Below are 14,673 nucleotides of genomic sequence, written 5' to 3' on the forward strand. Positions count from 1 at the left end.
TTATATTAATTTGTAATTAATTTTCCCTGGTATTTATGAGAGAGCCCCTTAATCAGAGTTATTCAGATGCTGAAAATTATAATATTAACTAATATTAATTAAATAATAACTTATAAATTTCAATAGTTTTAATTATCTCTTGATTAAATTACCTGTTAGTCAATTCCACACTGCTTTTGATATTAATTAGCTAACTTAAACACGCTCCACCAAAACCACTCTCCCGAGGACGGGGGAAATCGTCTAAACAGGTCAACACCGAAGTACGTGAGAGGGACCACTCGGGCCGGGCCGCTGTGAAGACGAACCGTTTCGGGTCTTTGCTCTTCCGTTCTCATTCTGCCAGCGGGTAGGACGTCCGGGAGACGGGGCAGGATTCCCCAATCTGGAGACGCGCCAGGCGACAGATCTCTCCCCCCATTTTCCTCCCCCCCCCCCCGATTCTCCCCTTTCCTTCCCTCTCTCCTGCTCCGGCACTCGCTTGCCTTCGGAGACCTAAATTAGTGTCAGCCTATTAATCAGCCAACAAGAGATGTCAGAGGAAAATGAAGTTGCAACCCTACCCCCTCCGAAGGCAAACCCCATCACCACCGCAATCGGGTCGTCACCTCCCGCAGTGCCGCTGGGGAGTCTCAATGTCGCAACCCAATTTTCATCTCCTCTGTGCGGTGACAATCAGGCCAGACCTCATTTTTTAAATGTTCATATTTAATTTAAAGCCACCCACCCTTAAGTTCTCAAAAACGAGTGTGGATTTAACTGCGCGACGCTCTTTGACGCTAACTGGAGCTGTGCTGCTTGAACTCCTTCTCCTCCCCCCCCCAAGCCTCCCCCCGCCCACCACCCCCTTGCCCCTCCGTATCCCACATTAGAAATTAAGGGGAGTTTTTTAATGGTCTTTTGAAACCAATTATAAAGGTGACACTTCTTATTAATCATTAGCCTCGTCAAGAAAAACGGCATCACAGCACAAGCAAATGTGTACAATGGTTTGGAAATCATTTCTGGCTCCTACGAACACAAGAAGTATCTCTGTTGACTAGCTGGTTCCACTACAGTGTACATACGTTGACGCTTTCACTACACGACCCAAAAGAAAAAAAAAAATCTCCCAGGCCGATTCACATGGAGCCCATGTATATTTTGCATTTTGAACGCCAAGCATTTGCTGACAGAGTGTAATGTGCTTCTTTTTTTTTTTTTTGCTTTGAATCAACAGACCTTTACTTCACCAGGTGCAAATTTTCATCCTGGATTATTCATTCCACGGGATAATACACCCCTCCTCAAAGAGGTTTTTTCCCAATGCAAACTCTCACCAGTGGTATCGGACCATTCCTTGTAATCGCTCCGGCTGGATTTATGTTTCAAAGCCAGAGAGCCCCCACACGCACACCCTCCTCCACTTCAAGAAGAACTTACTTTCTCAGGAATCCTGAGAGGTTTTGAATAAAGCATCATCTGAACAGCACCCGTGCCGCATAAAGTTTTATGGAGAAAACCCACAAAGCCCTTTTAACTGGCAATGTCTCGCTCGTGCTGAGATCCAGGTGCCATTTACATAGTTAAATCTCCAAAATCCATGAAATGGAGAGACTTATTGATAGTTCCTCTCCATAAAAATTCCACTCATAGTGGGGCTGAACTATTTTTGGAACGATTTTACTCCAATTACATTCTGATATCATTCAAGGTCTGGTGATTTTTCTTTCACTATTTGCCGACCCTTAGATTAATGCTGGAGAAAACAATGAGTCATTTGCTTTCCCGGCCCCCAGTGGATGAAAAGTCTTTCCATCTATTTGAAAAATAAACCATCTCTATTTGCTCTAAAGAATATGTTATATGACTATTCTAAGTGATTCGTAATTGTTTTTAAATTGTTGAACTTACTTTAATGGCATCTTTGCAGCTGTAGCGTTGTTAAATCTCCAATTTATAAGTAATTTTTGATAAATGCAAATTGTTGATTCCTCCTTTGATTTTTAATAGGTGAAAGGAAATGGGATATCGAAGGCTGCGATGTGTAATCATTGTATATGTGCACTTATTAAAGTATTGCCTTCCCCTCTCTCCAGTGGTAATAATTTAAGAATCAAAATCATGTTTTTAATCAAACCGTGTGAGTGTGGGTTACAAAAACTGTAGCCCTTCATAATAACGGCTCTAGGAAATGACTTTTTTTAGAAATTCCCTGCAGATATACCCTGAATTCAAATCTGCCGCATGGCACAAGAAAGAACTTAAATAGAAAAATGCTTGTTGATATAAATCTGTGTGAAATTCACTGGCCAATACCACACTGAAAAGGCAATCTTTAGAAAAGAGCTACTCCTGAAGAGACACATCTGCAAAGTTCATTGAAAATGTCCTCTTCTCTGTCTTTTCCAGACCCCAAAAGAGTCATGCAAGAACGCCAAATTAATTCCCATTCCAGGTAAGACATGTGATTCAGCGAAAGATGCATCATACTTTAACCACTCGCTTTGAAAATCCTGGATTAGAGGCATGACACCAACACAAAGAATTATCGCTATTAACATTTATTTCTTTACTTGATTTCAGTCCAAAGAACTGATTAATGTTCTAGAGAGCAGAGACGCTGACCTTTTCAAAAACAAAGTTCATCAAGAGAAGAGCGCTAAGTCTGGAAAAACGTTTGGTTTTAGAATTATCTGTGGATTTCACCTTTCCCTGCTCTCCTCGCCCCCTTATTTATAGCTATTTGAACATCTGATTGGGGAGAAAGATCAGGAGAAGCTACAAAGTCTAAAAGTTACGCCGTAGGATAAATTACTCATATTCCAGGTGGCGGAGACCAGATATCACAGCACGAAGACTCAGGTCATGTGATACCATCCTCCGCTTTCCTTGTGTCTGGAATTCTTTCCAGTTTTCAAAAAACAAGTTGTTTATACAACCTTCTTTCTAAGAGCGTGATTTGTGAAAGGAGATTTTCTCCTACCTTGTTAAAATGTCGATTTAAGATTGTGACCTTCTCTTCCAACATTCTTTATATTACTTCCACCTATTTCTTCTAATCTGATTTCTCTGATGTCAGAGAAATGGAGGCTCTCTTATCCACTGGATCATAGGTGCCTTGAGGATAAGGACCGTATGACTTCCAACTCTATTGTAATTTCCCTCAGGACAGTGCTTTGCACAGAGTAATGATAACTGGGGCATTTATTAAAGCACTCGACGCTTAATACCATGTTCTGCATATGATAACAGTAGTAATAACGAATCATATTTGTCAAATGCTTACTGTGTGCAGAGCACTGTACTAAGACCTAGGGAGACTACCTCCTGACACAGATGGTAGACACGTTCCCTGTTTGTTAAACACACTGTGCCAAGCACTGTGCTAAGTGTGGGCTCGGTTCTGGGTCTCCTTGTATTCGCCACTTCCACCCACTCCCTTGGAGAACTCACTTGCTCACATTGCTTCCACTCCCAGCTCTATGCAGATGATTCCCAAATCTCCAGCCCGGGCCTCTCTCCCTTCCTGCAGTTTCGCATCTCCTCCTGCCTTCAAGATGTCCTGCCATCACCTCAAACTTTAGGTCAAACTCCGAACTCTTTATCTTCCCACCCTAAACCTGCGCTTCCTGACTTTCCCATCCCTGTAGACAGCACCATCTTCCTTCCGTCTCACTAACCCGTAACCTTGGCATCATCCCTGACTCCCCTCTCTCATTCAACTCACAAGGTCTCTCACTAAATCCTGTCAGTTCAACCTCCAAGGCATCGGTAAAATCCTCCCTTTCCTCTCCATCCAAACTGTTGCCATGCTAATCCAAGTATTTATCCTATCCCGCCTTGATTACCGCATCAGCCTCCTTGCTGACCTCCCCGCCTCCTGGCTCTCCCCGCTCCAGTCCGTACTTCGCTCCACTGCCCAGAACATGTTCCTACAAAAATGTTCAGTCCATGTTTCCCCACTCCTCACGAACCAGTGGTTGCTCATCCACCTCCATATCAAAGAGATACTCCTCACCATCGGCTTTAAAGCCCCTTACCCTCTCCTACCTCACCTTGATGCTCTCCTACCGCAACCCAGCCCACACACATCGCTCCTAATGCCAACCTACTCGCCGTACTTCGATCTCCTCTATCTCACCGCTGACCTCTCCCCCATGTCCTGCCCTCTGGCCTGGAACGCCCTCCCCCTTCAAATTTTACAATTCCTCTCCCCACTTTCAAAGCCTTATTGAAGGCACAGCTCCTTCAAGGGTTCTTCCTTCGCTAAGCCCTTTTTTCCTTTTCTTTCACTCCCTTCTGCGTCGCCCTGACCTGCTCCCCATCTCAGCCCCACAGCACTTCTGTACCTGTCTGTCAATTATTTCTCTATATTAATGTCTGTTCCCCCCTCTAAACTGTAAGCATGCTGGGGACAGGGCATGTGTCTGTTCTGTTGTATTCTCTCAAGAGCTTAGTACAGTGCTCGAACACATTAAGCCCTCAATAAATAGAATTGATTGATTGATTATTGTGATATTTATTACGCACTTACTAGGCACTGGGCTAGATCAAAGCACTGGGCTAGATCAAAGATGATCTGGTCCCGTACAGGCCTCACTGTCTATGTAGGAGGGAGAACAGGGATTGAATCTGCATTTTGCAGATGAGGGATCTGAGGCACAGGAAATAACGTTGGTATTTGTTAAGCGCTTACTTTGTGCAGAGCACTGTTCTAAGCGCTGGGGGAGATACAGGATAATCAGGCTGTCCCACGTGAGGCTCACAGTTAATCCCCATTTTACAGATGAGGGAACTGAGGCCCAGAGAAGTGAAGTGACTTGCCCACAGTCGCACAGCTGACAAGTGGCAGAGCCAGGATTCGAACCCATGACCTCCGACTCTAAAATGGGGATTTAAACTGTGATGGCCACGTGGGACAGGGACTGTGTCCAACCCGATTTGCCTGTATCCACCTCAGCGCTTAGAACAGTGCCTGGCACATAGTAAGCGCTTAACAAATACCTTAACAAACATAAAAGTTGATGCCTGTGTTTTACCATAACGGGCAAAAGTTTTTGTTAAAACGTAGTTGTTATCGTGAGCCCCAAAAGGGATAGGGATGGTGTTTAATCCCCACCTCTATATTCTCTCTCAGGGCTTAGAACAGTGCTCCGCACCCATTAGGCATTTGAAAAATATTACTCCTACTATGACCGCTATTATTTTGTGTTTCTGGCACAGCAGAAACAGCTGACCTACTTCTCTTTTGGGAAAAAGAAATAATGGCATCCTACTTAAGCTCTGCTTCCCACTCTGCATTGATTTCCCCTTGGCACAAGACTGACTTTAGGATTTCAGGCCAGATGCTAATTCTGCTCCCTCGAGTCAAACACGATGCTCCCGAGGTGCAGGTCTTCAAGGGCGAGGCAAGAGGAGAATCTGAGTCCTGGACTTAACCATTTAACCAGGTATCACGGTCAGACCTCAATTCTCTCTGGACTCTGCCTTGGAAAGAAGGGATAAGAATATAGGTTAGTGCTTCCAGGGCTTCTTAAAACTTTCACCTCTTAATTCACAGACCAGAGTAATAATAAGAATAATAACTACGGCATCTGTTAAGTGCTTACTATGTGCCAAGCACTGTTCTAAGCACCGGGGTAGTTAGAGGGGAATCAGGTTGTCCCATGTGGAGCTCACAGTCTTAATCCCCATTTTTACAGATGAGGTAACTGAGGCACAGAGAAGTTGTGACTCACCCAAAGTCTCACAGCTGATAATGATAATAATAATAATAATGTTGGCATTTGTTAAGCGCTTACTATGTGCAGAGTACTGTTCTAAGCGCTGGGGTAGATACAGGGTCATCAGGTTGTCCCACGTGAGGCTCACAGTCTTCATCCCCATTTTACAGATGAGGGAACAGAGGCACAGAGAAGTGAAGTGACTTGTCCACAGTTACACAGCTGACAAGTGGTAGAGCCAGGATTTGAACCCATGATCTCTGACTCCCAAGCCCGTGCTTTTTCCACTGAGCCATGCTGCTTCCTAACCTAAATGGCGGGGTTGGGATTAGAACCCACGACCTCTGACTCCCAGGCCCGTGTTCTCTCCAATAAGCCTGGCTGGTGTATCTTAAACCAATCTTGTTTAAGGGGTGCCAAAAATCCGCATCAAAATTGAGTCCCAGACTGTGAATTTAGCTGTTTTGCCCACTTCGCTCTATACTTACGGATATGTTGCACGTTGCAAAACAACTTTCTGAGGAACAGAAATGTTGCTAAAAGCCCCAGTGGATCAAGCAAAGGAAATGCAGAGACATCTCCTATGAAATTCAGTTTCTAAAATAGTTAAGCAAAACATTCAATCTGCTTTCTTCCTCCCTTCTCGTCAAAATTTTGCTCCTCAACATCGTATCCGAGAATAATAATACTTTCAATTTCCGCCTCACCTTTCTTCCAAGGAGTCACTGCACCCCATAGACGTGATCTCAATTAATCCTTATAACATGCCCATGAGGTAATTAGGTAGCTGATCCGTCTGCGATCCCACTTAAATATCTAAGCGACTGGGATCCGGGCGGGATTGCCGCATACGCACGCGAAAAAGGACTGACTGGATCAACAGCGCAGGCACCATCGGCATCATCCCCACAGTTGCCGATCAAAAAGCCATTTATTTACGCAGTGTAGACATCTATTTGTCCTTCATCCCCGCCAATAACCGGGTAACGCTACCCCTGGTGAGATCGGGTCCACGTGTACGCCAGTGGGGCTGAAAAAACTGAAAAAATGACTGGCTGCCCTGTTCACAAAGTGCCCACAAAAGGATGGATTTTGCTGGGCTGCTAACACTAGCAAGATCTGCATTGTTTTCCGGGCAGGTTCTGGCTTTCAGAGTCTTTCGATCGACCGATCCTTTGTATCTGTTGAGCTCTCGCAGTGTGCAGAGCATCGCGCTAAAATGCCCGGGAGGGCCGCGACAAACAGAGTCGGTAGACACGTTCCCCGCACGCAACAGCAATCCTCCCACTACCTCTACTCTGAAAAAATCGCATCCCCTTCTCCGACTTCCACGCACCAGGGTGGTCAGTCTACCCTTCCCGTCTCCCAAAAGCCCTTAACTATTCGACCCTTTTGCTGTGAAGCTTCTCTGCATTTATAATAGACTCTCCATCTACACTTCGCTTTAGTCATAGAGAGTGAGAGTTGGGGTAATCCATTCTCTCGACGTGCCCCATCCAAAAAGCGGTGTCTCCTCAGCGCTGGCAGGATGACCGAATGCTACGACTTCATCTTGCAAATTACGCACGACGAGGCGGTGGATGCAGCGACTATGGCAAGACTGAGTTTCAGAGGTCTACATCCTATGCCGAGATTCTACCGCGAGGGGATTCTCTTTCTGTGAGGAGCGTTTTTGTGAAAAGGTGCATGTAGTCCCTTAAAATTGATGCCACATCACGTTCACAAGGAGAAGCAGCGTGACTCACTGGAAAGAGCCCGGGCTTGGGAGTCAGAGGCCGTGGGTTCCAATCCCGGCTCTATCGCTTGTCAGCTGGGTGACTTTGGGCAAGTCATTTCACGTCTCTGTGGCTCATTTACTTCATCTGTAAAATGGGGATTAAGACTGCGAACCCCATGTGGGACAACCCAATTACTTTGCATTTACCCTAGCGCTTAGAACAGTGCTTGGCACATAGTAAGTGCTTAACAAATATCATCATTATTATTACTATTATTATCTTGGCAACGGGGCATTCTGTTGACACAGGGGGGAAATGCTATAGAACAGTGCTTGGCACATAGTAAGCGCTTAACAAATACTACCATTATTCACATGTGGCATATCCCTTTTTCTGTACTGATGCAATTGCTAATAATAATAATAATACAAATTGGGGTATTTGTTAAGCGCTTACTATCTACCAGGTACTGTACTAAGTGCTGGGGTGGATACAAGCAAATTAGGTGAGGCACAGTCCCTGTTCCACATGGGGCTCAGAGTTTTAATTCCCGTTTTATAGATGAGGTGACTGAGGCGGAGAGAAGTGAAGTGACTTGCCTAAGGTCACCCAGCAGAGAAGTGGCAGAGCTGGGATTCGAACCCCGATCCTTCTGACTCCCAGGCCCGTGTTCTGTCCACTAGGCAATGCAGCCTCTTGTCACACCTATCACTATTTTATTATTGCTATTCAGAGAAGCTGCATAGTTTAATGGATAGAGCACAGGCCTGGGCATCCGAGGGACCTGGGTTCTAATCCCAGCTCCGCCACTGGTCTGCTGTGCCACCTTGGGCGAGTCAATTCACTTGTCTGTGCCTCAGCGACCTCAGCTGGAAAATGGGGATGAAGACCGAGAGCCCCATGTGGGAGGGACATGGATTGTATCTGACCTGATTAGCTTGTATCTACCCCAGCGCTCAGTACAGTGCCTGGCACGTAATAAGCGCTTAAAAAATATAAAAAAAGAAATCAGCCTGCTAGTCTCTCAGCCTTCTGTCTATACTATTTATTGAGCATCAACTGCGTGTAGAATACCGTACTAAGCCCCTCAGATACCGGATAACCTGAATGGTAGCCAAACTTCGACTCGGCTCTGCAGTTTGCACGTTATTTCATGCCATCCTGAGGCTTTATATACATAGCCTCAGTCTTCAAATTGAATTCAGATATAACCTTTTGCAGTATGTGAAGCTAATGAAATCACCCCAAAGGTCATTTACTTAAGCAATAAGCCCTTGGAAATTGATCATGATCAGTTAGACTATCAACTCCGGGTAACGATTATCTCTTTTTTTTCAACTTACTCAAGTAGCAGAATTAGGAGATCGTCCGCTCCCTGGTGGTTTCGAACCAATTTTCTACCAATCAGAACGCCAGGCACGCTCTGGTAGATTTATGAGACTTTTTAAACGAGTTATTTGTTATGAGTCAAGGGACAGTTACCAATTTTGTTGACAGATTATGGCTGGCTATGGAAAACAACCAGATAAACAGTACCACGATACAATTAGTTTCATCGCACATCATCCTTCTAATAGTTCCCGATATCGACTAATTTTCAGTGAACGTATTTATGGACGAGTGGCTGCCTTGGGTTAGTGTAGAAATGTTAACTGGGTCTCAAATGGGTGGTTTTGATGATCTGTGACTCTCCGACTGTCCTCGGTCCCCAAACTCAGGGATGTTTGGAAGACTTTTTTTGGCCAGTATTCCTTTACATTGCACACGCCATCTCTTCACCCCCTTCTACAGTAGGGGAAATAATAAAAAAATCTAGTATCTGTTCAGCCCTTGCTATGCGGCAAGCACTGTACAAAAACCTGAGGTAGGTGCAAGACAATCCGGTCGAACACGGTCCCCGTCCCACATGGGACTCATTGTCTAAGAGTGAGGGAGAATGGGGCTTTCATCCCCACTTTACAGGTGAGGAAACTGGGGCACGGAGAAGCTAAGTGACTTGCCCAAGGTCACACAGCAAGCAAGTGGCAGAGCCGGGATTAGAACCCAGGGATCAGAATTGTTTATATTGTATATTCATATTTATTGAATGCGTGCTTGTGCAGAGCACTGTACTAAGCTCTTGGGAGAGTACAGTATAACATAGTTAGTAGAAATATTCCCTGGCCACAGCGAGCTTACAGTCTAGAGTGGAGAAAGACATCATTATAAATAAATCGCAGATATGTAACTGAGTGCTCTGGGGCTGAGGGGTGAGTCAAGAGGAAGTCCAAGTGCCGGAATGCTGCTGAAGGGAATGGGAGAAGAGGAAAGGAGGGCTAGGTCAGGAAAGACCTCTTGGAGGAGATGTCCTTCAAAGCTAATAAGGCTTTGAAGGTGGGGAGAGTGATGGTCTGTCAGATATGAAGAGGGAAGGTGCTCCGGGCCAGACGCAGGTCGTGGGCAATGGGTCAGAGCTGAACCAGATGAGCGCAAGGTACAGGGAGAATCAGAGGAGCTATGTGTGTGGGGCCCGGTAGTAGCAGGAGGGGGTGAGGTGATTGAGTGCTTAAAAGCCAATGTTAAGTACTTTCTGTTTGATGCGGAGATGGATGGGCAACTACTGGAGGTTCTTGACGAGTGGGAAAACATGGGCTGCGGTTTTGTAGAAAAATTATGTGGGCAGCAGAGTTAAGCACTTGGGAAAGTACAACGGTATACGAGACACATTTCCCCACTTGGAGCTCTTCACCTGAATGGGGGAGACGAGATATAACAATATCCCCCTTGCGCTTGGATTGGCTCCCTGTCCTCGGCCCCACAGCACTTACGCACATAACGTCACTTATTTCTGTTCACGTGTGCCTCCCTGTCTAGACTCTAAGCTCAAGTGGGCAGCGAACATGACCGACTCTCTTACTTTTTACTCTCCCCAACGTTCAGTAGAGAGTCCCGCACACAATAAGAGCACAATCAATAGGACGGAATGATTGGTGTCTGGTTTAGAGTTCTTACTTCCGAACAGCTCCCAACTGGAAGTCCCTGAAAATCAGTGTCTCTGGGTAAGGAAAACACCTTCACAAACACACACATATACACAATGGGGTCCCTGGTAGCTATCCTGGCCTTCTTGTGCCAGTTCCAGATAATCTCACCCTTGCTTAGTAGCCTACCTCCTGGAACCCACACCCTGGAAACACAACTAGGCCAGGAGTGAATTCGGAGCCTCAGATGCCCAAATGTTTCTAACCTGGGATCCCAACCAGTGAACTTTGTGTTTGTGCCGGTCTGAAAAAAAAAAATACAAAATAGACAATAACCGGCTGTTTAGTGAGAGTTGACATGCACGGGTATTGGATAAAAATAATTTAAGAAAGACTAAAGGCCCAATATTCTATGGAAATTATGCCTTTAGGGTAAGCATGGGATCAGTAATGAATTTCCCAGACAGGAGCCAAAGCCAGAGTAGCCGGCTCTCTTCAACTCAAATGACTTGCAGGGAGAGGAATTCTTGACCTTGATGCACCCTACGCGATGAACTGAAGGTGGGTTGGAGAACAAGTGAAATCTTCCCAACCATTCATCTCCTATTGATTGGCTGTTCTATTGTAGGGCTACAGACAACCACTTGCTGGTTTAATATTAGGGGCTTCAAAGACGGTGATGAATGGCATAGATGTGCTTTAACCTCAGATATTTAGGACTTCAGAACCCGGTGCAGGTTTTTTTTCCAGTATGGGGCTGCTGGTGATCTGCCTTAAGAAACAAGGCTCAACTTACTTCTTTGTTCTAGGTGATCTTTGGCCAGGTAAACACTAAAAAATTACTGGGCAATTAAGAACCGCCAACCCCCCATCACCACCACTACTTTGTCTCACTTATCCAAAAATTGCAGTCTTGATCATCTTTTTACTCTGAAAGATACCAAAAATGTTTTGTTCTGCCTCCATCAATGCGATTTTCTTCAGATAATCTAGGAAATATGCTAAAATCCATTCTAGGCAGAAATAATTGATGGTAAGATCATCAATCCGGGAGAGAAGTGACGTGGAAGTTGTTTGGCCAGTTACCATCGAGTCTTTAACTGGTCAAAGTATATTCAGTTTAGAGTCCCATGGACCTGGGAGTCAGAGGACCTGGGTTCTAGTCCCGGCTCTGCCGATTGTCTTCTGGTTGACCTCGGGCAAGTCATTTCACTTCCTCTGTGCCTCAGTTACCTCATCTGTAAAAAAGAGGATTAAGATCGTGAGCCCCGTGTGGGACAGGGACTGCATCCAACCTGATTAGCTTGTATCTACCCCAGTGCTTACTGCAGTGTCTGGCACATTGTACATGCATAATAATTGTCATAAAAAAATAAAATTGTTCCCTTCCTGGCCCAGACTAATCACCTAACTTCTCTGTGCCTCATTTGTACAAAGGGGATTAAATCCTACTCTCTCGTACTTCGACTCTGAGCCCTATGAGAGAGAAGGCCTGTGACCAACTTGATTTTTTTATCTCTACCTCAGGGCTTAGTAAATAGTAAGAGCTTAGCAAGTACCTTTGACAATATTTGCAATTAAAAAATGAAAGGGGGTATTGGGAGCTGCTATCCTTTTTCTTGAAATTAAGCAGATTTCGCTTGTAATCACCACACAGTCGGTCAATGCTTCCTTGGACACGATCTATCCAGGTTGGGGTTGGATGCATGATTGACAGCTGATCCCAAAGGGTTCGGGGGAGTCAAAATGTGCGAACAGCCTTCCGCTTTTCAGAGTCTCACATTTTTCTACTTTCCTTGTGGGCTCTGAGAACCATTCAGAAGCTTTGGGGTGATGGAAAACTCTGAACTGCTCTGTCAGTCAGAACAAAATTATGACGTCTGAGCTCCTGGGGCAGACACAGAGGTGAGCTGAGTGATGCAGCTGCATCTACCCAGCCCCAAATCTGGTGGAGCGTAGTGCCTGGTGCCAGTCTAGCCCTGAAGAAAACCATGGGTAAAATTGGGGTTTCTAATTGAAAATACCTATAGGGATAATACCTCTTTGGGTTGTAGGCTGGTTTAAGTGTGACGCATTTTTCTACAGAATCCAGGTGCTTGGACTAGCCAAAAACTAAAATATACTCACACACACACACACACACACACACACACACAGACATGTCACTATGGGCTCAATTGATATGGGTAACTTTCCCAGCAGATCTTCATTTTTCTATTTGTGGACCTGTTGCTCAACTAGAAGGACTAGACCAAAGTCATTATTTCAGAAGAACAATCTGTAAAATTGTCCCACAGCCAATGGACACATCAGAAGATATCAGCGGTTTCCTTCCCAGAAAACAAAACCTTGGGAAAAGGTTTCTGAAAGGCAACGCCATTCGCTATACAATTATGCACGCGATGACCTCGGATCAACTTCGGCTAAGCTCGTGGCCAACCCCAGAGAGTCAAGAAGGAGAGAGAAACTAAAAAGGAACTGGACAGTGATAGCAGATATAGAAAATACCAAATTCTCTTTTCCCCATGACAGCTCTCACAGTTATTCTGCCCTCTCCATGCATTTGCCGAGGAAAATGCTGAAGTGGGGAAGAAGCTGTGGCGCGTACTTTATGGAATGTCTCATTTTTCAGCCAACTTTCTTTGGACGTCTTCCCCCTTCTATCACCCACCTTTTTAAAAAATATCAATTTATGCCGCTGTAAGTCTGCCAGGCCAGCCCGGATAACCAAATCTGCCCCGTGCAGAGACTGGGGGTGGGGGGTGGGTGACAGGAGCAGATCAGGAACATGGGAAGGGAAGGAGGAGGCAGGGGAGGCAAAGAGAGGGAAGAGTGAGGGGAAAATTAAATCAATTCAAAGGCTTGCGTCGGTCTGCAGGAAATATTTCTTCTTCTGTTTTCAAAGAATACTGTTTTACTATTACACTGTAACATTAAGAGAGTCAGTCAAATGGTTAAGTGTCCGCTTTTTCGACGGAGCTCATCAAATAATAGAATCGTCCGAGCTGGACTGACCCATGCTCTCCATCTACTTAAATTCTGATGCTACATTTCACCACAAGAAATATTGTTTATGACTAGTCAAATAAAACTATAAGTGCAACAAAGAGAATCAAAGATGGGCTCTGAGCCTGATCCCATGCTTACCCTAAAGGCATAATTTCCATGGAATATTGGGCCTTTAGTCTATCTTAAATTATTTTTATCCAATACCTGTGCATGTCAACTTTCACTAAACAGCCTCTTTGTTTTGGTCTATTTTGTATTTTTTTTTGGACTGGCACAAACACAAAAGAGCAAAAGAAAATCATGGAAATAATAGTGACTTCAAGAGAACTTTTCGTAAGAAGCAGCAGAAATCTATGGAAATCGATTTTCTCCACAGAAAAAAGGTCTCCCAGAATATTCTTCAGGATCTAATAAAGAAAAGCAAAGAGATTCAAAAACTGTTCGACTCAAAGGCCCTTATTTTGTTAATCTTTGTGATTAGGAGGGCAGGGAACAGCATGACAATGAAGAGTTTATGCTCAGAAAAACACAATTATGAAAAGCCCATCTGCTAAGGAAACCCTCATCCAATTCACTGGTAGCTTAATTAATAACTAGACCAAAACAATGTTGAATTAAAATAATAATGGTGTTTTTGAAGCACTTTCTAAGGGTCAAAGCACTGTGCTAAGCACTGAGGTAGATAAAAGATCATCAGATCAGACACAACACCTTTTTCACACAACCCCTTGTTCACAGTCGGAGAGGTGCAGAGAACAGGGGTCTTATTTTCATCTTATAGATGAAGAAACCAAATTTCAGGGAAGTTAAGGACAGGGTCTGCCCACGGTCACACAGTGCTTAATAAATACCACGGAAAAAAACGCAACTCGAAACCTACTTCGGTGGCCACTGACAATTCTAGAGAATACTGGACTCCCCTTTGTCACCACTTCAGGAAGAAGCGTACATCATGTTATGTGCATCACATGGGCTTCGTAACATCACGTAACGACGTCACACCAAGGACATAGGAAGATGTTCTATGTGGTACCTGTTAAGTGCTTAGTATGTGCCGGGCACTGTACTGAGCACTGGGGTGGATACACGCATATCGGGTTGGACACAGCCTCCGTCCCACATGGGGCTCACAGCGATAATCCCCATTTTACAGATGAGGGAACTGAAGCACAGAGAAATTAAGTGAATTGCCCGAGTTCACACAGCAGAGAAGTGGTGGAGCTGCGATTAGAATCCAGATCTTCTGACCCTCAGGTCCGGGCTCTATCAACTAGGCCACGT

The 14,673-nt window shown here is 44.8% G+C and overlaps 1 long non-coding RNA gene across 1 annotated transcript in view; it reads right to left on the reverse strand.

Moving 5' to 3' along the window:
- Window positions 1–11,580: 11,580 nt before the first annotated feature.
- Window positions 11,581–14,673, reverse strand: part of LOC114814183 — a 35,836-nt gene continuing 32,743 nt past the window's right edge. The window contains exon 3 of the long non-coding RNA XR_003761934.1: window positions 11,581–11,621. This is a non-coding gene — a long non-coding RNA (uncharacterized LOC114814183). The remainder of the gene's footprint in view (window positions 11,622–14,673) is intronic.

This window comes from Ornithorhynchus anatinus, chromosome 9 (assembly GCF_004115215.2).
Source record: "Ornithorhynchus anatinus isolate Pmale09 chromosome 9, mOrnAna1.pri.v4, whole genome shotgun sequence".
Classification (NCBI taxonomy): domain Eukaryota; kingdom Metazoa; phylum Chordata; class Mammalia; order Monotremata; family Ornithorhynchidae; genus Ornithorhynchus; species Ornithorhynchus anatinus.